Source organism: Eriocheir sinensis, chromosome 40 (assembly GCF_024679095.1).
Source record: "Eriocheir sinensis breed Jianghai 21 chromosome 40, ASM2467909v1, whole genome shotgun sequence".
Taxonomy (NCBI): domain Eukaryota; kingdom Metazoa; phylum Arthropoda; class Malacostraca; order Decapoda; family Varunidae; genus Eriocheir; species Eriocheir sinensis.
In genome coordinates, this window is record NC_066548.1 from 10,445,306 (window position 1) to 10,471,616 (window position 26,311).

The 26,311-nt window shown below is 42.5% G+C and overlaps 1 long non-coding RNA gene across 1 annotated transcript in view; it reads left to right on the forward strand.

Moving 5' to 3' along the window:
* The window catches only part of LOC127009442 (uncharacterized), a 37,256-nt gene extending 10,975 nt beyond the window's left edge, over positions 1-26,281 (forward strand). The window contains exon 4 of the long non-coding RNA XR_007761985.1: positions 26,174-26,281. This is a non-coding gene — a long non-coding RNA (uncharacterized LOC127009442). The remainder of the gene's footprint in view (positions 1-26,173) is intronic.
* The last annotated feature ends 30 nt before the right edge of the window (positions 26,282-26,311 follow it).

The window sequence follows — 26,311 nt, forward strand, 5'->3', positions numbered from 1 at the left end:
CGCTCTCCACACTCCCTCACTTCGTTCTCCGTCCCTTCTCCGTCACTTTGCAACACCAGCGTCAACAGTGCATCACGAGGGGTCATAAGTCAGAGTCACGTCGGAGCATTCGTCTGTCGGCAGGGCGTGCGGGGTCAGTCAGTCTCTCAGCGTCAGTCCCTCGAGAGTCCGGCCGGCACAGCAGCTTACGTACGTGTCGTCTGGCGAAGGGCATTTGTCAAGAGTCCGCGTCTTAGTAGCATATACCATAGCCACTTGTTGTTTGCAGAAGGTTGGTTGTTTTTAGTTGGTAATGGGAGGCTTGGTCTCTTAGTAGTATTATATTGATTTTGAAGGTTGGTATAGTCATGTGTTGTTACTTGTTTGTAGAGAGGTTAATTAAGGTATGAATTTGAGTGTAGGTTTGTGTATGTATTGGTGGGGTGGGGTGGGGAAGGTTCCTCTGTGTGTGTGTGTGTGTGTGTGTGTGTGTGTGTGTGTGTGTGTGTGTCTCTCTCTCTCTCTCTCTCTCTCTCTCTCTCTCTCTCTCTCTCTCTCTCTCTCTCTCTCTCTCTCTCTCTCTCTCTCTCTCTCTCTCTCTCTCTCTCGACAGGTGGGTTTGGCGCCTTAATCGCTGTCTTAATCTAACATCATTATCCTAACAAACCACCGCGTGATATGAGAGGTTATGGAGATGCTCTGAGAGGGCTTTGTTCAGAGAGAGAGAGAGAGAGAGAGAGAGAGAGAGAGAGAGAGAGAGAGAGAGAGAGAGAGAGAGAGAGATCCTTATCTGAAATGGGTCCTATGGAAAGTGAATCGCTCGCTGCGGGAATATTGTTCGCTGATGAAGTGTTCTCGTAAGACATAAAGGCGTCCCATTCCGTGCTCGTATTCAAGAGATCGTATCCTGTCTAAGAGACCGTGGTATCAAAAGCCCTTCACTCCCTCTCTCACCCTTTTGAATGAGTGTTTGTGAGTGTGTGTGTTCTATAGCTGATAAATATGAATACCTCAAAAAGCCTTTCCTCTTCCTCCATTTTATTGTAGTGTGTGGTTTCTATGACTATTTATACACCTAAGTTTCATTTCGTATTGACTAGTATGATTTCCAGATTGTCTCTACTATAGGTACTGAATACATACACCTAAAAGATACGGAATATAGCTCGATAAACGCCTTCCCTCTCTCATTTTTAACTATTTACTCACCTGTTTATGCTGTTGTTGAGTGCCGGCCTCGCCATCACCACCACCATCACCCCACCATTAGGGAGGCTTAAGTGACACCATGATGATTTCCAGCTCGTGTTTCTTTTATAGTTGCTGAATATATACATCTCAAAGAGACGGAGTATAGCTCGATAAACGATTTCAGTGCGTTACCTTGATGCAGAGAGCACGAGCAAAAATATAGTGTGAAGCTTAGCGTTATACAAACCAATACTAGAAGATGATGATGATCGTGTGTGTGTGTGTGTGTGTGTGTGTGTGTGTGTGTGTGTGTGTTCCTGTGGCACTATTCTGGCGTCACAGACAGAGCAACAAATAAAGCTTAGACCCACTTCATTATTACCTGCCACTCTGTAATAATGATTGTCAGTGTTTGTAACGCCGCTGCAAGCACTCGCATATCATAAGTGAAGCGTTAGTGCCGGTGAGCCTCGTGACTTACACATCAAACGTTCATTATTATTATTATTAGTGCTGCTACTGTCACGAATCATCAGGGGGGAAGAGAAAGAACGTCGCTGCATTTGATTAACTATCGCGTGAACTGTGTGTGGGAGAAAGGCAGCCAGAGGAAGGGATAAAGGATATGTTATGGGATATGGATGTGGTTGAGCGGATATTTTTCAGGGTTGTTTGTGGTGGGGCTCCATGAATGTAAAGAGGAGGGCTGTGTGGGAGTGAGGGAAGGGGCAAGCTAAGGAGGAAAGATGGATATGAGAGAAAAGCAAGAACAGAGAGCAATGTCAGCTTGCAATAATGTTCCCGGGCGTAGCTAGGTAGGGAAGGGGTTGGGTGGGTAGACGTAGAGCAAGAACAGAGGGCAACGTCAGCCTGCAATATTGTTCCCGGAAATAGCTTGGTATAAGGAGGGAGGGGGGAAGGGCCAAGCTAGGTAGGGAAGGGGTTGGGTGGATAGGCGTAGAGCAAGAACACAGAGTAATGTCAGCCAGCCGTATGTCAGCCGTGTCAGGAAGGACTGTTTTACCGCGTCAGCCTGTTAAGCGTGAGTGATGACAGCGCGTAACGACGAAGCGCTGAACACCTGCCGCCTGCCGCCTGCCTGCCTGCCTTTGCCTGCTGCTGCTGATGCCTCGAACCGTGGACCGTCGACTTGTTGCAGCATGTCATCCTCTACGTACTGTATTAATATTTCGCGCCATGTCATAATGAATCGTCCGTCATGGGGATTTTCCCGTTCAAGGTCCAGAAGTCGTGTAAAACTATCACTAGGATCACGAAACAGTCCATGAAAACCCCAGCAATTTCTACGATAGGCTTTTCAAATAGGAGAGCTATATATAGTCTTGCATATAAGTCCCCTAATAACATAGTGTACCAAGCGCCTTTCTTTATGTGGCGCTTGGTACACTATGTTACTAAGTGCCTCATACAGTCTACCAGGTTCTCTGTTCTGCGTCGCTTTTGCCTGTATTTTCAGACGCTTTGGGCTCTCTCAAGAAGTATTTCCAAAAGCCACAACGGAGATTAGTCAGGTTCTCATGAGTGTTTTTCACGCTCATGATGCAGAAGCCTTGTCTAACTGTCACTCGGCTCATAAAACTACTCATGAAAGTATCCCCCCACACACACAACCTCTACGATAGCTTTCTCAAATGTGGGTATGTAAGCTCCGAAATGGTTCAAGAATGTGGGTCTTTATTAGTCTTTAATTCCTACACTTAGACATGAGTAATTTAGGAAGGTTTTGGGGATATCAAAACACCTCTCCTTCCGAAACTGACCCTCTCTTCCTCTTGTTCTATTTTCTTTACAGGGGCAACACCGAGAGGACTTTTTTTGTTATTTATGTTTTTTCTTCTTAACCCGGTAGCTGGGATCATGTCGAATTAATGAAAACAAATTCAACCATTTCGCATTTGTGATTAGTTTATGCATCTTTTGGGGGGTTTATATCATTTAAACTGCTTATTCTTCTGCCAAATAAAAAGTCTACCAAGGGTTTCGTTTCCGCTCCGTCATTGTTCATTTCCACTCCTTAGATGAGAGTCAGTCATGCAGTTAAGTCTCGTATAAGCGAATCTAGCTTTTGTTTCCCTGCCTGCCCTGTCCCAGCGGCGTCGTCTTGTCGTTCTGAATATTTGCTGCCACCAGTGTCGTGTCCCCTAACGCCTGCGAATCGAATCAACGAACCATGAGACGCGGCCCTGCTTCAAAATGCAATCCGCGCCGCTATAAATATTTGGTGCGACGTTGCAATGAGTCCTCCATGTCGACGGTGTATATGATGTTGTTGGGGCCACAGTCTACATACATATTATGTAGACTGTGGTTGGGTCTCTCTCTCTCTCTCTCTCTCTCTCTCTCTCTCTCTCTCTCTCTCTCTCTCCACCCGACCCTTTGTCTCTATCCCGCTTGGCGTTAATTTCCGCCACTTAAATGAGAGTGAATTAATAAAGCATTGCAGGTGCCTGGCCGTGGTGGTGTGCTGCCCTACCCTGTCTGTCCTGCTCTGCTCTGCTATAAATGATCCGTTGTGATCGTGTCAGTGTTACCAAATCATAGCTAGAGAGAGCGTTACCCGCCGCGAATTCCCACGTCAGGAATAGCTCAACATGGAAGCTGTTCACCGCATATACTCGTGGAAAAGTCATGGAAAAGTGACTGACCTGGGCCCATATTCTCTAACATTTCGAGTCTTACACATCCATGTTGTATAAGACTTTCGTAGAAGTTGTGGGCAGCGTTGCCAAATTGTCGTACTCTGAACATTGCATTTATAATTTTTAGGCTCCAAGACTGTCGTAACCACACAAATAACGATAGAAAATTAAAGTCAGCGTTACAAGTGTTATTTATTGATGTTTTTGGTGTTTTTTGCCATAGCTATCGGTCAGAAACTATGAAAATGCAATGCGATGAGTACGATAATTTGGTAACGCTGGTTGTGGGTATATCCAGGGTCCAGAAAGATTAGGTCTGATCACGGCAACTTGAAACCGCTGAGGGCGGGGCAAAGCGCGGCTGTGGCTGTGACGTCACACAGCCACAGCCTCTCCCACCCCCTCCCCCTCCATCAGGCTGTCTCTCTCTCTCTCTCTCTCTCTCTCTCTCTCTCTCTCTCTCTCTCTCTCTCTCCTGCAGCATATCACCACACTAATAATGTAAGTAATCCAGTTCTTACTGACGACTTTGAGGCTTACAGTATATTGCGCATAATAGATAGCGAAATAAATAATAAATATAAACCACAAAGTCCATTATATATTCACCTATTACATTTCTTTCTTTACTCTGCAGTATATACCATGAGACTATGCTGTCAATTGGTATTCTCACTACACAAAGGAAATTAAATAAAATGGTAGGGAGCGAGGGGTTACATTTAATGATACCACTCTCAAAAGTAACAAAATACTGGTGGCGGCGGCCTGAACCGCCAGCTGACCCTGTGTTGGTAGTCACCCTACCACGGCTAAACACAGACTGGCCGGGCAACACACCTTGTGACACCTTGGAGCTTGGACCCTCGCCGCGCGCACTCTGTGACGTCACGGCATGCGCAGTCCGTTTGAATTTTGATGGGCCCGTGATCAAACACTATCTTTCTCTGGAGCCTGGTTATATCCATGGGTAGTTTTATGAGTCTAAAGAAATAGATTGACAAGGCTTCTGGACTATGAATGTGAAAAACGCTCATGAAAACCCGACTAATATCCTTTGTGGACTTTGGAAATATATGTTGTGAGAGCCGAAAGCGTCTGAGAATGCCGGCCCGGGCCTGTGTTATGTGTAGACTGAGGAATAGATTTATAACCCTCGGAATATTGTATCAATGAAAACTGCGGCCTTGGCATCGCTGGTCGCCTATTGCCCCCCCTCCTCCCTCTGCCTCCCCTTCTCCACTCACTCCTTCTTCCCCCCCTCTCCACCCCCTCCTCCTTCCTCCTCCCCCTCCGCACCCCCTCTCCTATCCCCTCTAGTCCGCCTCCACCCCTCTCTCCTTTCTCCTCCCCCTCCTCCTTCCTCCTCCCTCCTCCCCATCCGCACCACCTCTCCTCCCCCACCTCCCACTCTCTCATCCCCTCTAGTCCCACCTCCTCCCCCTTCCTCTTTTCACCTCCTTCCTCCTCCCCCTCCTTACTCCCTTCCCCATCCACACCACCTCTCCTCCTCCTCCTCCCCTCTCTCATCCCCTCTAGATCCACTCCCCCCTCCTGCCCCCCCCCCCCCCACACACCATTCAGCACGTGTAGCCGCGGCCTTTAAGCTGGTGTCAGTTTCCTGCGTCGTAACGAAAACGGAAACTGCTGTCGTTAGTTGCTCGTTTAGGCCTTTCTGGGATCATTAATGTGATGCTCGCCGAGTATAGGATATTAGAAATTAGGAGAGAGAGCCGCCGTTTGCCTGCTCTTGGCCGGGAGTTATTGCAATCACCGCCAGCCAGGGTGTGCGGGTCACGCTTACCGCATCACTTCTGGACGGCGGCGGCGAGGACGGGCGGAGGGGGGAACGGGGGTGGTGAAGAGGGGGGTGATGGGGACGGTGACGGCGGCGAGGATGGGAGGAGGGGCGGGGATGGAGGCGGTGTAGAGGGGGGTGGCGGGGACGGGGGGACCAGGGGGGGATAGGGGAGAAAGGTGCTGCCATCTGGAGGTACACTAACAAACTAAATTATTCTGTCTATCTATCTATCTATCTATCTATCTATCTATTTATTTATGTTTTCTTTCATATCCAAATGTAATCAATGCCATTCCACCACACACACACACACACACACACACACACAACGTTCGTTATATTAATGTTCTCAGAAAATGAATTAAATGAACTATGTATGTAGCAGCAGCGACCTACTCACTCTCGGAAAGTAATCAAAACGAAATGGCGAACATAAATTATTTGTGTCAAAATGAGATAGAAATGAGCCCGAGGGAAGGATTGAGTGTTACGAGGAGGAGAGATGGCTAGCGGGGAGGAGGAGTAGGAGGAGGAGTAGGAAGAAGAGGAAAAGGAAGAGAGAAAGGAAGAGGAAGAGAAAGAGGAAGAAGATGGGAGAGTGGATGAAGATGAGAATGAATAAGAGGATAAAAAAGAGGATGGAAAAGGGATAGTGGAAGTGAATGAGAAGAAGGATGAGAAAGAAAATGAAAAAGAGGATGAAAAGAGATAGAAAATGAGTTAAACAAAGACGCGTTTTTGGTTTGCGATAAATGGCACCTCTTAGTAGTAAAAGGAAGAGCATGTAATACGATCGTTTATGTTTTTATCTCTAATGCTATTGTGAGTTAAACTAAGTACATGACTATTTTTTTCCTCTATCTGTCGAAATACTTTATAGTCAGGTACGCGTTATCATAATAGATTTTACCTGAGAATCATTGTGTTGACATCATGATTCAAGGTATCCAAACTACCTTTACTACATGAAACACTTTTTTTATTTACTTTCTTTTTATTGCGCCGGTAAGCTTTTTTGGTGGAGCCTTATAGTCGGCCATAACCCGTTATGGCCCAAGCGTTTTAAGTAGAACCATCTTGCACAGCTCATTTTTTATCCTCTTTAGAAAGTTAATCCTGGGCCTAGGTTAATAGATGGTGCTCAAGACAGAATGTGGGTAGTCCTAGGCCACTCGGCGGTGACTGAAATTTGTCACCTTGTAGCGGCTGGCGGGACTCGAACCCAGTCCTTCAGGATGCTGCTCCCACACTTGTCTACATGAGGACAGAAAGACCTTATACTTCTAAAGATCTCGGTGCCGCTGGAGACAATAACAGAAAGACCTTGTGCCTCTTAAGATCTCGACATCACTGTGGACGATGATAGAAAGATCTTATACTTCTATAGATCTCGGTATCGCTACATCGTTAGGTACCTTTTCCCCGCCCGTCCAAGGGGAGGCATTGCGAGGCAGCAGAACAGTTACAGCGAGGAACAGACACGCGCATGAATAATGACCGCCCGGAAGGAGGAGCGCGCGAAGGGTCCAGAGCCATGCAGCGGGGCAAAGGGTCAAGGTTGTCAAGGGGCTAAAAGGAGGAAAAGAATGTAAGAGTCAGGTGCCAAAGTTAGGAAATCATGAAAGGTTGTTGATCAGTGGTGTTGGTGGTGATGATGTTGTAGGTGATGGTGGTAGTGGTGATGGTGGTGGTGATGGTAGTAGTGATGATAGCTGTGTGATGATTGTGGTGGTAGTGGAGGTGCTAACAGTGATGGTGACGTTAGTGGAGCGGTGATGGTGGTGATGATGCCGTGATGCTGGTGATGTTCATTGCCCTAATTAGTAGTGGTGACGTTAGCGGTGGTGATAGTGATGATGGTGATGACGTTACTTGTGATCATAGATAAATAAACGAGTAAATATATGAATAAGTAAAATGAGGCAAAGGTGAAATTAAAAGAAAACACTCGGTAGAGGTTAAGACAGAAGGTGAGGCTTTAACATAATTTGTCTGGGAAGGGGTTGAGGAGGGAAGGGAGGGAGTGTGACCTCTGGAATTATACAAAAGGAGAGGCTAGACCTTTAAAGAGGCGGGTGACCCAAGAGGAAGAGGAAGAGAGAGAAGGAAAGAAAGAAGGAGTGAAGTGGGAAAGGAAGGTGTCGGTATGTGTTAAGGGAACTAGGAAAGAGGATTAAGAAGTAGGGTTAAGGAGCGAGAGGAGATGGAAATTAGTGAAAGGAGAGAAAGAAAGGCAGCATAGGCTAGGTTAGGTTAGGTTAGGAAAGGAAGGAGTTAGTATGTGTTAAGGGTACAATAATAAGAAGGAGAATTAAGAAGTATGGTTAAGGAGGGAGAAGAGATGGAAATAAGTGAAAGGAGAGAAAGAAAGGCATCATAGGCTACTAGTTAGGTTAGGAAAGGAAGGAGTTACTATACATTTCAGCGGCAGACAAACGCTGTTTTTCGCAAATATCTCCTAAACGAATCTTTGGATCAGTATGATATTTCAGCACACTGCCTTTAACACCCGGACCTAATTTATGGCTAATATACCATGTTGCAATATGTGTTATGTTAGGAGCTTACTGAGTGATATTAAGCCTAATCCAGTCATCATATCTAAGGTGTTAAACAGAATCGGACGAGTGTGGGGTACTCCTCTAGCCCCTCCACCAACGCCCCGAACAACCCAAAGACCACTCCTTCCCTACTCCAATATCGCAGTATCCCCCTCCTGGTTGCCCTCTTCACCCCCCTACTCACACCATCCCCCTTCCCCAGCCCGAGGCTATGACTTAAGCAGAGACAGGGTATAACTCATTGACTTCCGAGGCGCACCCATTAGCAGCAATGTTGTCCCCGTATTACGCATGATAACCATATGTATAGATGGAGAAAAATATATGCGGTTTATAATTTTGGCAAAATATAAATATGAAAGAGACAAGTCAACAAAATAACATTATATTAGCTGGACCAAGTTGACATTTTATGATGAATATGTACTACACAGTATGTAATAACAGTAATAACTTTTCCTAGAAGGTCCAGACCACAGGTAATGCCAGTACATCGTGTTCACTTGGGTGACCATAAGGACTGCAAACATGGACCTTCTACATACTATATGTATGTAAACATGCTGTTGTACAGTAATTATCAACGTGAAATACGTCTTGCCTCCATGGAACTGTACCATGCTCTTAGTTAATAATCATACTATCTATAGTATACATATACACGTACATAACATTCTAATATATAATACAGTGATGGGAGAAATAGGGAGGGACACAAGAGTGATGAGGGAGGCGAGAAGTTAGGGGGAGAAGAGGAGGGATAACGAGAGCGAGAAGGGGGAGTAGTTGTGGCTAGGAATAGTTTGGGAGGGTGCTGGGGGGGGGGCACACTTTCCTTAGAATGCGTCAACATGACTCGTCGGGTTTGTGTTATTTTTCACAAGTAAACTCGTCACATAAGACATATAGTAATGTGGTAGGTTAGCCATAAATTAGGTCCGGGTATTATAGGTAGTGTGCTGAAATATCATACTGATCCAAAGATTCGTTTAGGAGATATTTGCGAAAAACAGCGTTTGTCTGCCGCTGAAATGTATAGTAGTATGTGTTAAGGGTACAATAATAAGAAGGAGAATTAAGAAGTTGGGTTAAGGAGAGAGAAGAGATGGAAATTAGTGAAAAGAAAGGAATAAAGCCTATGATGGGAGATGGAAAGAGGAAGAGAGGGAGGGGGAAGGAGTGTTAGTAAGTGTACTAAGAAGGACTGCTAAATGGGGGAGGAGGGAAGAGAGGAAAATTAGTTAGAAGAAAGCAAGCAGCAATGGGAGGTGATTATAGAAGGAGGAAGAATGAGAGAAGGAAGGAAGGAGTGTAGTGTTAAAGGAAGGGATTAGTATGTGTTAAGGGTATTAAGGAGGGTTTTAAAAGGGAAAGAAATAAGAGACAAGAGAGAAAGGAAAGGAAGAGAGGCATTAATGAGAGGCGGTAATAGTTTTCAAGGGAGGAGAGGAGAGAAAGAATTAAAATGGAGGTGGTAATGGTTACGTAGAAAAGGGAAGAAGAAAGGAGAGAGAGGACCAAAAGGTGTTGATAAAAATGATGTAGAAGAGAAAGAAAGGAGAAAAAATATAGATGAAAAGAAAGCACCATAATCACACACACACACACACACACACACACACACACACACACACACACACACAAAGCGTCAATTCTAATCGTATTTTTTTCTTTTGCGTTTGATGTTGATTTGTATTCATTTGGACTCACGTAAACCTGAGCCTGTGATTACTCTCTCTCTCTCTCTCTCTCTCTCTCTCTCTCTCTCTCTCTCTCTCTCTCTCTCTCTCTCTCTCTCTCTCTCTCTCTCTCTATCTCTCTCTCTCTCTCTCTCTCTCTCTCTCTCTCTCTCTCTCTCTCTCTCTCTCTCTCTCTCTCTCTCTCTCTCTCTCTCTCTCTCTCTCTCTCTCTCTCTCTCTCTCTCTCTCTCTCTCTCTCTCTCTCACACAATCTTTTCCACTGATTTTCGTTTATTCAGTCTCTTTTTCTTTTCTTTCTCCTTCTCTCACTTCCTCCTGCTTTTCCTCTTTATCTATTTCTGTAAACACAAGAAAATAGAAGAAAATAGAATGAGATGTATTTGGCAACGAAGAAAGGAATAAATAAAGGATAGGAGTGGAAAGGAAGTAGGTCAAGGAGGAGGAGGAGAGAGAGGAGAATTGTTAGCAGTGGTGGCGGTGGTGGCGGTATACCGTAGTTTTATGCTTCGCTGCTAAAAGGCTCACGGCACTTAATGAATCAGCTGACAACCAAAACTTTCTTCTCTAGAGTTGTCGTCTGCACGGAGAGGAAAGCGGAAGAAAATTGCATTACCTAGACACGAGATTCAATAGGTAATAACGCCACCCGAAATTGACCTCTCTTCTGGGCTCTCCATGTTTTTTTTTCTTTTCTTCGGAGGAGCGGTATAGCGGGCTTTATTGTTGATGTTGTTGTTTTGCCTTTGTTTTTTTGCCTTTTTTCCTGTTCTTGCCTTTTTTGCCTTTTCTAGCCTTATTTTGCCTTTTTTCCCTTTGTTTTTGCCTTTTTTGCCTTATTTTGCCTTTGTTTTTGCCTTTTTTAGCCTTATTTTGCCTTTTTTGCTTTTTTGCCTCTGTTTTTGCCTTTTTTGCCTTATTTTGCCTTTTTTCCCTTTGTTTTTGCCTTTTTTGCCTTATTTTGCCTTTGTTTTTGCCTTTTTAAGCCTTATTTTGCCTTTTTTGCTTTTTTGCCTCTGTTTTTGCCTTTTTTTATGCCTTAATTTGACCTTTTTGCTATTGTTTTTGCCTTTTTTTGCCTATTTTTGCCTTTTTTTGCCTTTGTTTTTTGCCTTTTTGTGCCTTTGTTTTTGCCTTTTTTTGCCTTATTTTGCCTTTTTTTGCCCTTTTTGCCTTTTCTTGCCTTTTGTTGCCTTTTTTTGCCTTTGCCTTTTTTTGCATTTTTTGCCTTTGCCTTATTTTGTCTTTTTGCCCTTATTTGCCTTAATTTGCCTTTATTTGCCATTTTTTGCCTTTAGTTTTGCCTTTTATTACTTTTTTATCCTTTTTTTTTGCCTTTTTTTGTCTTTTTTTGCCTTTGTTTTTGTCTTTTTGTGTTTTGCCTTTCGTTTATGTTTTAGTTTTTTGCCTTTGTTGATGTTTTTGTTTTTCTGCCTTTTTGTTTTTTGCCAGTGAGCTGCCTCCATTGCTGTTAAAAAAAAGCTAACATCGCTAGTAATAATAATAATAATAATAGTAATAATAATAATAATATGACTGACAGCATTAATGGTAAAATTAAGGATAATATCACTAATTAATGAGAGAGAGAGAGAGAGAGAGAGAGAGAGTTTCAACAGGGCAATACGACAGCCATAAGTTTAGAGAACGAGTTTATAATTAATTTTAGTAATGCAACACCGTGTGAAATTCCTTCATTCTAGGCGCTTACACACACACACACACACACACACACACACACAATGTACAAATTGATGAACACCTCTATTCCCCTCCCTCCCTTAACTCCCTACCCCCTCCTCATCCATCCCTTCCCTCCCTTATCTCTTCCCCCTTTCTCCAGCCCCCTCCCCTTCCCCTTTCTCCAGCCCCCTCCCCTTCCCCTCCATCTCCCCCCTCCCAACGTGTCCATTTCCACGCTGCATTTCATTATTAGGGTGTGAGATATGATGAGCTATAATCACCACCACCACCATCACCCCACCACCACTACCACCACCACCACCACCATCAAGCCCGTGCAGCAGTGGATCAGCCCAAGCGCTGGTAATGCCGCTGTGGCTGCAAGTAATATATCTTTCACAGCGGGGTATGCAATGAGTCTCTGTTTAGCTGCCTCCCTCCCTCCCTCTCTCTCTCTCTCTCTCTCCCTCCCTGCCTCCTTCTCCCCCTCTTCCTCCCTTACTCCCTTCCTACCTCCCTTACTTCGTTCCTGTCTCCCTCCCTCTCTGCCTGTCTGTGGGTCCTTCTAGCTAGCTCGTGTCACTGGGTATCATTGTGGTATGTGTGTGTGTGTGTGTGTGTGTTTCTGATTCATGTGTTTGTTTGGTTTGTTGTGTTGCTAGTCAGTGTTTTTGTGTGAATTGCTTTGTGTTTGTTTGTTTGTTTGTGATTCGTGTGTTTCTTAGGTGTTTTGTTGTTGCTCTTTGTGTGTTTGTTTGGGTTATGTATCTCTGTATTATCATCATTATTATTATTATCATTTAATTAATTTGTTACTGACGTATTGTTAATCTCACTAATGCTGCTGGCCGTGTGTCTCTCTCTCACCGCCGTTAATAATTATGGCCCAGGTAATTAGTGAGCAGGTAAAGCCTGTAATTAAGTCATACCTATTGACCCCCGCATTATGTAAGGTGTTCCCGCATCAGACATTAATTTAGTGCCTTGCTTTGCCACCACGACTAATTAATTCATATAGTTATTTGTCCGTCTGTCTGTCAGTTCATCTTTCTATCTGTGTATCTTCATCTATTTATGTGGTTATTTGTCTATTTGTCAGTTCATCTTTCTATCTGTGTATCTTCATCTATTTATGTAGTTATTTGTCTATTTGTCAGTTCATCTTTCTATTTGTGTATCTTCATCCATTTATGCAGGTATTTGTCTGTCTGTCAGTTTATCTCTCTATCAGTATTTCGTATTTCTTCATCTGTGTTGAGGAGAATTGATTGTTTTTGTTCGTATGCTTCTTAGGTCGTCACTCATCGTCACTTCATCTTTCTATCTATTTCTTTATCTATTTTGACTATGATTTTTTTTTTCTTTCGTATGATTCGTAGGTCGTCACTCTGCTATTGTTTACCTGATAGTTCATCTTTCTATCTGTATTTCTTCCTCTATTTTGACAACGATTGATTTTCTTTTTTGTATGCTTCTTAGGTCGTCACTCTTCTAATGCTTATCCGTTATCAGTTTTCTATGCTTGATGTGACCTACTTACCAAAATCCACTCCCAGTTCTTAATCGTAGTAGAATATCATTTAACTTTTGTATGTTCTCTAATTCATAATGCTCGCTTCCTGTCTCCATGTTATATCCGAAGATTGTTTATTTGTTTGTGTGTGTGTGTGTGTTATTACTGTTATTGCTGTCTCGATTTTACGCGGATATTGTCGATGATTTTGTTGCTATTTGTGCTGCTGCTGGTGTAGGTGTTCGTGTTATACTTGGTGGTGGTGATGGATGTGATGGTGTTGGTGGTGATGGTGACTTGGGCGTGTGTGAGGTGAAGGTCACTTTGGGATACCTGACCATAACTTATCACAATGCAAGCAGCAACACCGCAACACATCAATAAACTCGAAAGATAAACATACCACGAGAAGAAAATCAGGAACACGAGAACACTCCATCAACCTACATGTTTCAAACAGCATTCACTCAACCAAGAAAGATAACAGTACGATATCTTCAACCAAGTGGCTATTATTGCTGGTGCTAAACAAGGAACACAATACTAATAAAAAAAACTATCAGAAAATGAGGAACTAAAAAGGACCCGGTGCTTGCTTGTCCCAGGGAAAGAAAAGGATAAACACAAGCATAAGTTAAGTAGCTATTGCTGGTACTAAACAAGAAACAATAATAAAAAACTAACATACATTAAGGAACTAAGAATGACACCGTGCTTGCTTGTCCCAGGGAAAGAAAAGGAGTTTATCTGAAAGAACAAACGATTATGACAAGCAGAGGTTAATAATAATAAAAAAAAACTAACATATGAAGGAAATAACAAAAAAACCGTGCCTGCTTGTCCCAGGAAAAAAAGAAGATAAGTTGAAAGAGCAAACGAAAAAATAAAAAACACAAGCAGAGGTTAATAAAAAAAAACTAACAGAAATTAAGGAACTAAGAATAACACCATGCCTGCTTGTCCCAGGGAAAGAAAAGGAGTTAAGTTGAAAGAAACAAACAGACAAACACAAGCTGAGGTTAAATAGCCCCAAAACCACCCGTGAGAGGCAACGCAGCTGAATTAGCAGAACTGAGCTTGCAATTTCCGCCGCCAGAGTAGAAGTTATTAATCTCTGAAGGCATGCTCTCTCTCTCTCTCTCTCTCTCTCTCTCTCTCTCTCTCTCTCTCTCTCTCTCTCTCTCTCTCTCTCTCTCTCTCTCTCTCTCTCTCTCTCTCTCTCTCTCTCTCTCTCTCTCTCTCTCTCTCTCTCTCTCTCTCTCTCTCTCTCTCTCTCTCTCTCTCTCTCTCTCTCTCTCTCTCTCATTCATTTTCTGCATATGTCTCTGTTTATCCGTTTATATTACAATGAAATGAGAGAAAGAGGGAGAGATAGGCGAAGTTCTAGAGGGGGAAAGGTAGAGGAGTTGAGTTCGACGCAGAATAATTGCGAGAGCGAGAGAGAGAGAGGAATGAGAAAGGGAGAGAGAGAGAGAGAGAGAGAGAGAGAGAGAGAGAGAGAGAGAGAGAGAGAGAGAGAGAGAGAGAGAGAGAGAGAGAGAGAGAGAGAGACATAGAGAGAGAGAGAGAGAGGTTGACTATAATGATGACAGCTTGTGACAGCAGAGAAAGCGACGTGCAACACCTTTTCAATTAACCTGTGTGTGAAGGGAGAGAGAGAGAGAGAGAGAGAGAGAGAGAGAGAGAGAGAGAGAGAGAGAGAGAGAGAGAGAGAGAGAGAGAGAGAGAGAGAGAGAGAGAGAGAGAGAGAGAGAGAGAGAGAGAGAATAAATGTCCGCTGCTATAGTCTACATATAATTTTTTTCATTTCTCTCTGCCTTTCTTTTTGTTGTTGTGTCTATCTGTATCGATATCTATCAATCCATCTATCAATCCATCTTTCTATCTAAAGCAAAACTAAAGCTGCCATAGTAAAGGGTTTAATGAATATATAAGTATATAAACAAATACAAAAAGACCTCAAAAAAAGGTATTGGATCCTATGTGTTTTAGGAGTTAATGCCTTTCGGTGTTACAACAACTCCATCCTCCCAGGTGCGCCTAAAGGGGATGGAGGAGGCGCGGGGCTGATGATGCTGCTGTTGTTTTTCTTTTCAATACTTATACTACAGTCTTGTTCTGATGCTCTTTTGTTTGGTTGCTTCTTTTGTCGTTTTTTGCTTGCCGTGTTGCGTTGTGTTGTGTTGTAAGCCTTTGTTGTGTAAATGTTGCTATGTAGGTGTGTGTGTGTGTGTGTGTGTGTGTGTGTGTGTGTATGCTATTCGTCTTTCCTGCATACATGAGTGGGTGTTATTTTTCTTATCCTCTCTTTTCTTTCTTTATTCCCTTATTTTTTGTTTGCTCGTGATGTCGTTTCTCGGTATTATTAGCTAGGCTCTCACGCCCTTTTGTCATTATTCTTCCATTTTCGTCATTATAGTAGATTGCGCTGCGTCCCTTGGAATGTGTCGTGGTAGTTAATATAGCTAATGTACATAACTTTTTCAGACCTTGTTTTCTTTAAGATGAATTTTGTCGGAGCGCAGTGGTGACCTGTCTCTATACATATTACATTACAACCTTCATCTCGGGATATTAATATTAGTGTTATGTAGTGGAATTATATATACAGCAACATTCTTTCCTTCCCTTGACCGTGTGTTGTCAATTAAGTGTTGTTTTGTATAGCTCTCAACACTCCCTACCCTTCGCATGCATCCCTTCGGTTTTTAAATTAAGAAATCATCACTGTATTGCTCGTCTCTACGTATATGTTACCGAAGTTCTATGTTACCGTGTGTTGTCATGAAGTGTTGGTTTGTATCTCCTCAACACCCCCTACCCTCCGCATGTATCCCTCTGTTTTTTTAAGTTAGGCGAGATTCACTCAGCAGCTTGTCTCTCCGTCTAATTGTATGTCACCGAAATTGCATTGTATATGTGTATTGTATGTACTATATTGCATGTGCTCCCGATTTACGTAGTATTGTATTTGTTACCAAAATTAAAGCAAGAATCACACTGTTGTTCATCTCTGTATGCATGTATGTATGTGTTGCGTAAATCATGTGTTTCAAAACGATATGGTGTGTATTGCAACGGGACAACACATACATATATATAAAAAAAGAACACAAAACAAACTATGCTAAACGACACGGGAATACAAAATACAAACGGATAAGGAGAGTAAAATGAGACAGGCAAAAAAAGATATGCAAGAAATTATGGAAACCGAAAGGAGAGTGGAAAGGAACAGCAGGAAAGAAGGATAAAGGAGAGGGTAGGAAGTAAGTCACAGTTAAGAGGAGAGATGGGAAAGCAGGAGACGGTCATAAAAATAAAGAAAATTAAGGAGATTAGAGGAATAAAGAGGATTGGAAGGGAATGGTATGAGAGTGGAGTGAAATGAGGTGGAAAGGAGAGAGAGAGAGAGAGAGAGAGAGAGAGAGAGAGAGAGAGAGAGAGAGAGAGAGAGAGAGAGAGAGAGAGAGAGAGAGAGAGAGAGAGAGAGAGAGAGAATATATATAGACAGGGATATACAGAGAGAGATTACGTTAAAAACACATTGCGTTAGTTTGTTGAAGGTCGTAGAGCATAGCACTTGCCCGTCTGTAAGATACACTATGTGAGGTGGATAAGACTGAATAAAATATTAGTCAGTACTACGAGAGAGAGAAATATATAACTGCGAGCTGCATTGTGTGTTTTAAATGGAACGAAAGGAAAAGGAGAGCATTTGCCAGTACTGCAAGAGAGAACTACAGAGCTGCGGCCTTCCTTGTTTTAAATGGACTGCAGTAAAAGTGAAGCATTCCCTAGTACTGCGAAATAAAAATATGTCGACATTGCTTTGTGCGAGGTGGAGGAAATTGAAAGTACAGCAAAAACCACTACTGCGAAGGAAAAGAAAACATAAGGTTCCCAGGAACATAAAGATATTGAAGAAGGTGAAGAGTGTGTGACATTTGAGAGCAACACGATAGGGATATACAGAGCCACCCGTTGCATAATGACAAATGTATGTAGTTTAGAGTATTAGATGAAGTAAATGTAGGTAACCTTTTAACATTAAGATCTTGAAGAGGGCAAAGAGCATCCAGTATTGGTGAAGATTACAATAGAGAAATAAAAGGCCATCCGCTGCTTAATGGGTAAAGTTTAGATGTTTAGAATAGCAGACGAAGTATTTATAAAGGTAACCCTCTACATCACGGTATTGGAGAGGGTGAAGAGTATGTAGTAATGAAGAATAATACAATAGAGAAAAAAAGCCCACCCTCTGCATAATGACAAATGGACAACGTTTAGGGTAGCAGACGAAGCATTAAGTTTTGTGATGGTAACCTACTACATTTCTATAACTGGAGAGGGTAAAGTGTATGTAGTATTGGAGAATAATAAGAGAAACAAAAGGCCACCCTCTGCATGATGACAAATGGATTACGTTTAGGACTGCAGACGAAGTACATGTTTGAATTTGAATCCACTGTACTACAATTCTGAAGACGGTAAACGGTATGTATTTCTTAACATGAATTCGAGATACATACAATATAAATCTTAACGCAGCATTTATACGATAGACAAATGGAGCTGAGAGTAAAACATATGTGCCATTACCGTGAAAGAGAAACACAGCCATAAATTACATTACGTATTCCGGCAACTTAATTAAAGAGAATGTTGTCTTTCCGAATACTGCGAAAGACAATGCTATTAGTCCACCAGGTGCATTACGTTATTGGTGAAGATAAAAGTTAGGGATGAGACAGAGTTTGAAGGTGTTTCTAATTTCTATGATGATTGAGAGTAGGAAATTTGAACGGATCATATAATTCGTAGAACCGATTGATAGATGAATAGCCATTGTAGGAAAGTAACAGCCTCAATGTTGTAGTAGGCAGGGTAGATAGAGCAATGGGTAGAGCGATCTTACTTTTATTCTTTGATTCGTTGTTTTTAATTTTCTCTCTTCCTTTCTTTTTTTCTTTTTCTTTTTTTATTCCTACTTTTTTTCTCCATTTTTCGTTCTTTTACTTTCTTTCTATCTTCTTTTTTTATTTTTTATTTCTTTTTATTTCTTTTTCTCTCTTGCTTTCTCTCTCTCCTTTCTTTCCTTCTTTCTTTATCTTTCCTTATTTCTTTCTTCATTTTATTCTTTCTGTCCTTATTTCTTTTTCTTTCATTTTTTTTTCTTTCTTTCAATTTCTTTCTTTCTTTCTTTCTTTTCTTTCTTTTCGTATTTACCCATTTATTCTTTCTTTTTTTCTCTTTCCCTCCCTCCCTTACTCACCCATTTTCTCTGTCTGTCTGTCTGTCCGTCTACTCTCCTCGGATAGGTCGAACGTCTTCCGAGAATTCGCCGCCGTGACGACTCGCCCGAAATCTTTCATTGTTGCCAAGACCAATACACCAGTTGGCAATAACCTCTCGTTTTCTATGACGTCAGAAAAAGTGGGTTTGAGGGGAGACTTAATGAGTATGAGGGGAAAGCAGCGAGGGGAAGAGAGAAAATGAAAAGCGGACCGTTGAAGAGAGAGAGAGAGAGAGAGAGAGAGAGAGAGAGAGAGAGAGAGAGAGAGAGAGAGAGAGAGAGAGAGAGAGAGAGAGAGAGAGAGAGAGAGAGTGTACACAGCTATAGACGAGATGAAAAAGAAGCCGGCATAACCAAAACATTGCGAAGAGATCCATTATTGTATAGCAAAGGAAACTGACCAATACGAAATAAAATAAAATAATAATAAAAATCTTATGCCACAACTCAAAACAGAAAAGGCTTCCAAAAAAAAAGAGATCCTACAATATAATTCTAAGAAAGATAGAAAGAAAGAGAGAAAAAAAGAGAAAGAAAGAAAGAAAGAAAGAAAAAGAAAGAGAAAGAAAACGGAAGAAAGAGGAAGAAAAAAGAAAGAAAAAAGAAAACGAAAGAAAGAAAGAAAAAATAGAGAAAGAACCCCAAGATACTTCGGCACTCCTACCACCAAGAAATAATAATAAAAAAAAAGTCAAAAGAATACAACGAAATTGATACTGTTCCCACTAAGAGGCAGAACACCGAACTCGTTTACTAAATTACTCATTATACTTAAAGCCTCCGTCAGTCCAGTAATACTCAGCAGTCCTCCAACGAAGTGGTGTGTGCTAACTCAGGCAGTCGTGCAAGGGGGACTTTTAGTGTTTCCTAGAAGCATATGTGGCGGGGGCCGTGCATGCTTACGTGACTGGTCTGGTCTGGTCTGGTCTGGTCTGGTCTGGTCTGGTCTGGTCTGGTGTGGTCTGGTCTGGTGTGGTCAGGTGTGGTCAGGTCCGGTCTGGTCTGGTCTGGTCTGGCCTGGTATGGTCTGGTCTGGTCTGGTGTGGTCTGGTCTGGTGTGGTCTGGTCCGGTCTGGTCTGGTGTGGTCTGGTCTGGTCTGGTGTGGTTTAGTCTCCTCTGGTCTGGTCTGCTCTGGGCTGCTTGATACACGTGCCAGTTCACATTCATGTTTTATGGGGAGCGGCGTTTGGGGAATAGCGTCCAGGGTATGGAGGAAGAGTTTGGGAAATGTTGTATACGCTACCTTTTTAAAAACTCTCATGAGGTTAGGGAGGTTGGATGCAGGGGAGGAGGCAGGAGGCACAGCAAGAATGGTTTAGATTTAGGAATTTCGTGGGAAAATATGGGTCAAAATATTAATACGTCCTGGCGCGCCGCTGATATGAAGCATGAGGGAGGGAGGAAGGAAAGGAGGGAAGGAGAGAAAGAGAGGGAGGAAAGGTAGAAGAGAAAACGAGTGAGCTGTTGCATTGATTGTGTAGTGTACCGTTCACCGCTCACTCCTCATTACCGTGGTGGTGTTGGTGGTGGTGATGGTGGCGATGGTAATGGTAGTAGTGGTGGTCCTCTTAAATCACATGCCTAAACAAACACTATGGTCGGTATTTCAAGACACTTTCGCTTCTCACATCAACTGTTTCTAAAGGCCAAAAAAGGAGATCAGTCGGGTTCTCATGAGTGAAATTTTAGGTTCATGGTAGAGGAGAAGGGTCACACCACATAAAGTTACCCCTGGAAATGCCCACAATTCTTATGAAACCCTTGTCAAATGTGTGTGTTTTGGGGACAGAATGTTTTATAATACGACCTCATGAGACGCCGCAGATGAATAAATAGTACAAAGTAGGATTTAGAAGTCTGTCAATAATTTTTTTTTTAGCTTCCAGCACTGCAAAATTCTGACAATTCATATTTTCCGATTATAACTGACGGGCTTCAAAATGTCGGCCCTCTTTCGAATTATTCTTCCCTGCTCTCAAGAATTCGGACTGTTGGATAGTCTGACCAGTTAAATTTTCGGACCATTATTGACAGCTTTCATATTTCCGGCGTTTTTTTCGATTAATTCCTTACTTTCAAGAATTCGAAGTACTGAATTTTTGGACCAGTTAAATTTCATTGTATTGTATATTAACAACAGCTACAATGAATACACTGTAGAGTAGGGGAATGTATATCAAAGGAAATTATGAGGAACAGCTATAGTTTATAAAGAAATACACCAATACAGACACTCCAAACTTTTCGTATGCGTTTATTTACTCCAAGTGTTTTTTTATTTTTTTATTCTATCGTTTTCCTGCTATTTTTGTGTTGTCCTTGACCTGCCTCCTTTGAAGTTAAAAATAGTGCTACCACGTCAGCCACCCACCCACTCCTCGTGAAAAAAGGGAACTAACGCACGTAACCTACTATACAAACTCTCTCATCCTCGACCATGCCCTGAAGATAGCCCCAACGGTATCAGTAGGCCGGTTTCCGCTCTCTACGATATAGCTATTCTTCCTGACTCTTAATTAATAACTAAGAACGTTAACGATTGACTATTCGTACTGTTAACATGGAGAATAGTAGTAATTATGATAGTTTAATTGTTTTCTTAGCGTCCTGACTCTTAGTAACGAGGAACAGGAGTATACAAAACATTAACTAATGATTATTATTACTATTGCAAACAAGAAGATAAGGAGCAATAATAATGGTAATAGTTTAATTATTGTTTATTACCCTTTCTGTCTCTTAGTAACGAGGCACAGGTGCATACAAAAACCGGAACGCCTGATTGTAACTACTGCCGCGACGGAAACGAAGAAGCGATGCAGATGTCCAAGTCTTTCCATGCAAAGCCATCGGTCAATGAGAGACTCGTACCCTTGAGAGTCAGTGAGCCGTGAGCCTTCAACCGTCCGTCCACCCATCTGTATGAAGGGGAGGCTTTGTCAAGGGAGGTTTCAGTTGCTGGCCGCTATCCTTTGGTAATACACCGTTGGAGGAATACAACTTAAACCGCCTTGTGAATTTGAAGTTGCCTGACGCTGTAAAAGAACGATCAAATTGAGTTCTCGCGTAATTATAGTGTATGCTTCCATTATAGATACATAGATTATTTTCATCTCTAGTGTTTTCTCAAGACCCAAATGTTGTATAGTAATATGTCCTCTACAGCTTAAACCGGCATGGGAGTTCCTAGTTACCATTCATCCATATAATATCTGGTTTTCTGGTGACACCAAATGCAGTACACGTTTAACATTGTATGCACTCTGCCTTGCCTCATTAACTCCTCTCCTCTTATTAACTTGAGTGAATTTGCAGTGACTTATTTTTTCAAGGTTTTCTGAAGACACCAAATGCAATACCAACATGTGCCTTATCATCTCCTCTCTTTTTAGTTATTGTATTTTACTCATTTGCACTCTATCTATCCTCTTCAACACCTCATCTCTTACTGTTTGTCATCTACTCCTGCTTCTTGAATGGTCCCCACTTCAAAATACCAGCGTGTTCCTGTGTTTTCCTTGCAGTACCGTGACGCATAAATTCAGCCAGTGCAGTGTTTTAAAATATACTTAGAAAATTATATTGATGATGGTGGCCGCCGTGAACTGACTGACGTTGTTGTTACTCTGATCATTAACGTATTTCAATTCATCCTTTTATCCTATCCTATACTTTTTTATGCTATCCTATTTACCCATTTATCCTTTTATTCAATTTTCCTTTCCGACCCTATTCTTTGCTCGCTTTAAGGTCCCTGTATATCCACACACCCGCTCATGACGTCACACTCCCCTCAAAATCCTATCCTATCCCTCTTATTCCATCCTGTTTATCCATTTATCCTCTTATTCGACACCCTTAGGTAACCCCACCATCAATTATTTTCCTCTTCGTCCCTATTCCTTGCTCGCTCATGACGTCACACTCCCTCAAAATCCTATCCTATCCCTCTTATTCCATCCAATTTATCCATTTATCTTCTTATTCAACACGCGTAGGTAGCCGCACCCTCAATTTTCCTTTCATTCCCTATTCTTTGCTCGCTTTAACGTCCTTACATCCACACTCGCTCATGACGTCACACTCCCACACAATGTCGTACCTTAAAAACGCGTTACTCCATCTCACGCCACGCCCTCCCGGCCTTCAGGTGTTGCAGCCTCCGCGCCTCGCCTCGCCTCACACCCACCCCCAGCAAGGTTCGGGGAGGGGCAAGGCAGCTTTAACCAGGAGGAGAGAGTCTGGCCGCACAAATATTCAAGCGGGATGAAGCGCTATAAATGGAGGTTCGGTGTCTGCCTCCTCGAAAATGTCCGTTGGTTTTGATTCATTTTTCATTCAGACTCCGAGTTGCAGCGTGGAAGAGTGACGTGCATGAGTGTGTGTAGGGAGAGGAGCTTTAAGCGTGGTCTTTCATTGTAGGTACCTCTCTGATGCACCACTTAATCTCTGACACGCTTGACAGTAGTAATAATAGTAGTAGTTATGGAATGTACCTCGATTTTGAACCCGCTGCACCTCCTTCAAGATGATCGGCAGACAGTGGTCTGCGTCGCCGCGAGTACTCCCCGGCGGCTTAGTTTAGTGCTTATTGGAGTCACTCGCCGCTTTGGGTTGACTATGTTGACCGTTTAGTTTAGGTCTGCGAGCGTTGCGGGGTGTGTGAAGTGAAGATGATTATTTCTTGCACTTGGTCTGTCTGCTGCAAATTGTTTTACACTCGTCATTGCAGCGAAGCGTGCCTGCAATACGTGTCGTGGCGGCAGTGTATCGCCGGGACATTTGTATTCAGGCGTTATTTGTGATCCTAACGAGCATATTTATAACGTTCCAACTCCAAAACTATGTGTAAATCTGTGCCGGCACATTACAGCATCACGCGGCGCCGCCATGTATGATATGCGTTCCGCTCGTCAGTAAATCCCTTTTTAAAAAGTAATTCCCTTGTCATAAATTGCCTCAGGTCATTAAGCAAATATTTGGGCTACTGCTCGTAAACAGAAATAATGTACATTTAATTGTTTATCTACCCTCTATATATATATATATATATATATATATATATATATATATATATATATATATATATATATATATATATATATATATATATATATATATATATATATATATATATATATATATATATATATATATATATATATATATATATATATATATATATATAGTTATATAGTTATATAGTTATATAGTTATGTAGTTATATAGTTATATATATAGTTATATATATAGTTATATACATATATTTATATTAATACAAAAACACAAGGCAGGGAAAGGGCAGCAGTCCTATTAAAGTATGCCGCACAGCCGATGAAGGGTTCGTGTGACGTCGGTGAACACGGGGCCGTCGCCAGCGTGATCGGTGTTCTGTGGCCCCGCGCCCCCGCCATGCTGCGGTTCACTCTTATGACAGCAGCATCACCTCGCGCTGATTGGCTGGAAATGTATATACGGTTTTGTTTTGTTTTGCGATAGTTTTGTTGATGGTATTGATAATCAAAATGGCGCTCGGTCCTGTGTCCGCGGGAGCAGGATCAACACTTGTAATTACATCGACACCTGCGTCCTGCTGGCTGAGTCCCGCGGTGCCGCACAATAATCATGAGACAAAGCTCCCAAACACCGCCTGTCGATGCCTGGGGTTAGCCTGCGATCACGCCGACCACACTCAATTGTGGACGCTGCCGGTTTGTCTGCATGTAACAATTTAATTTATTTTTTTACTTACATATTTTTTTCTATAAAAGTACAAGTAAATTATGGATTGAGGGAAATCTTTTTCACACGGTGTAACGCTACGCCGTGCAGTCGGGCGGTGTTGTGCGTACCGGCTAATTATTCTCAACATGAGGCTGCTGCGGCATACACAAGAATACACACGCATATAACGAGACAACACGGGGCCAGCCTGCACAAGTAATGTCATGCAACGTGGAGACAAGAGCAGGGAGGAGGGAGGACTCTTGGAGGGGTTGAACTAGTGATGGTGTCGCCCTGAACCTCCTCAAAGGGGATGCCAATAAGAACATTATAAAGCCCTAGCGTGTGCCCTTAACTTTACGTACATCAACTAAACCGTAATGAAGGTGTACTCTGCGTCACGGCCTTAATATGTGTGTGTGTGTGTGTGTGTGTGTGTGTGTGTGTGTGTGTGTGTGTGTGTGTGTGTGTGTGTGTGTATGACTTATTTTTAGTTCCTATCCGCTATATTATTTTTTTTTATGTTCCACTTCTCAACTTCTACTAATCATCGGCTCATATTTTTGGCAATACTGGTTTTCTATGTGCCTGTTCCTGTCTTATTACTTGTCCCAGCATCCATTCTTCCGCCTCCAGCTCTATTTTCTTTATCTTCTCCCTTTACTCCTCTTCCTCCTCTTACTTCTCATTTTCGCTCCAATACTTCTTCTATATCTTTTCTCCGTAGTCGCGTTGCACCTCCTCCTCCTCCTCCTCCTCCTCCTGATCCTCCTCCTCCTTTTCCTTTTTTCTCTGCACCTTTTTTTGTGTTTGATATTGGGAGTTTTGGCATTGTGTGTGTGTGTGTGTGTGTGTGTGTGTGTGTGTGTGTGGGTGTGTGTGTGTGTGTGTGTGTGGGTGTGGGTGAGAGAGAGAGAGAGAGAGAGAGAGAGAGAGAGAGAGAGAGAGAGAGAGAGAGAGAGAGAGAGAGAGAGAGAGAGAGAGTGTGAGAGAGCAGGAAGTAAGGAAGATTTCACTTAGACTTATTGAATTCGATATTGAGGTCGAGGAAGGAAGAAATTTGTGCAAACTCGATTCACTTCCTTGCCCATTATTTCCTCCTCGAGTCCAGGTATTTAAAGTGGAGGCTAAGTTACCGAGGCGGCGAGCAGAGGTGATAACGATACTGCTTGAAGAGTTCCATCTCCTTTATGTTAATGTTGGACGAGGCGGCCGTGAATGAGTCTCGTAATAAGATGGAAGGAGTTTGGGAGACATAGAATCATAGGAAATAAGATGTAGGGTGTTTGGGAGACGTGGAATCATGGGTAATAAGATGTAGGGAGTTTGGGAGAAGTGGAATTATGTGATGTAGGGGGTTTGGGAGAAGTGGAATTATGTGATGTAGGGAGTTTGGGAGAAGTGGGATTATGTGATGTAGGGGGTTTGGGAGAAGTGGAATTATGTGATGTAGGGGGTTTGGAAGACGTGGAATCATGTGATGTAGGGAGTTTGAGAGAAGTGGAATTATGTGATGTAGGGGGTTTGGAAGACGTGGAATCATGTGTAATAAGATGAAGGGAGTTTGGGAGAAGTGGAATTATGTGATGTAGGGGGTTTATAAGACGTGGAATCATGTGTAATAAGATGAAGGGAGTTTGGGAGAAGTGGAATCATGGGAAATATGATGTAGGGAGTTTGGGAGAAGTGGAATCATGGGAAATATGATGTAGGGAGTTTGGGAGAAGTGGAATTATGTGATGTAGGGGGTTTATAAGACGTGGAATCATGTGTAATAAGATGAAGGGAGTTTGTGAGAAGTGGAATCATGTAATTAAAGTCGGTGTTCTTAGACACTACAGACTCTCACATCAGCTATTTCTTATGGCCCCCCAAAAAAGAGGTAAAATGCGTTCTCATGAGTGTCTATTTTAGTTTATGGTACTGAAGCCTTGTCAAACTCTCACTAGGGTAAAATAAACTACCCCTGGCAAGGCCTACAACACCTACGGAAGCCATGTCAAATGTATGTGCTTGGATGACGAAATGTTCGAGAATATGACCCTAATGTTTCTTCTCTTCCGGTAGATGGAGTGACGGTCAGACTTCCCAGGTGGACAAAGCAGGGCTTGGCGTCAGCTGGGCCTGGATCTGTGCCTTCGCTGCCGCTCTAGACGCTGCAAAGGGCTGAGGGTGAGTGTTACCTTAGTAGTGACAGTTTAGTAG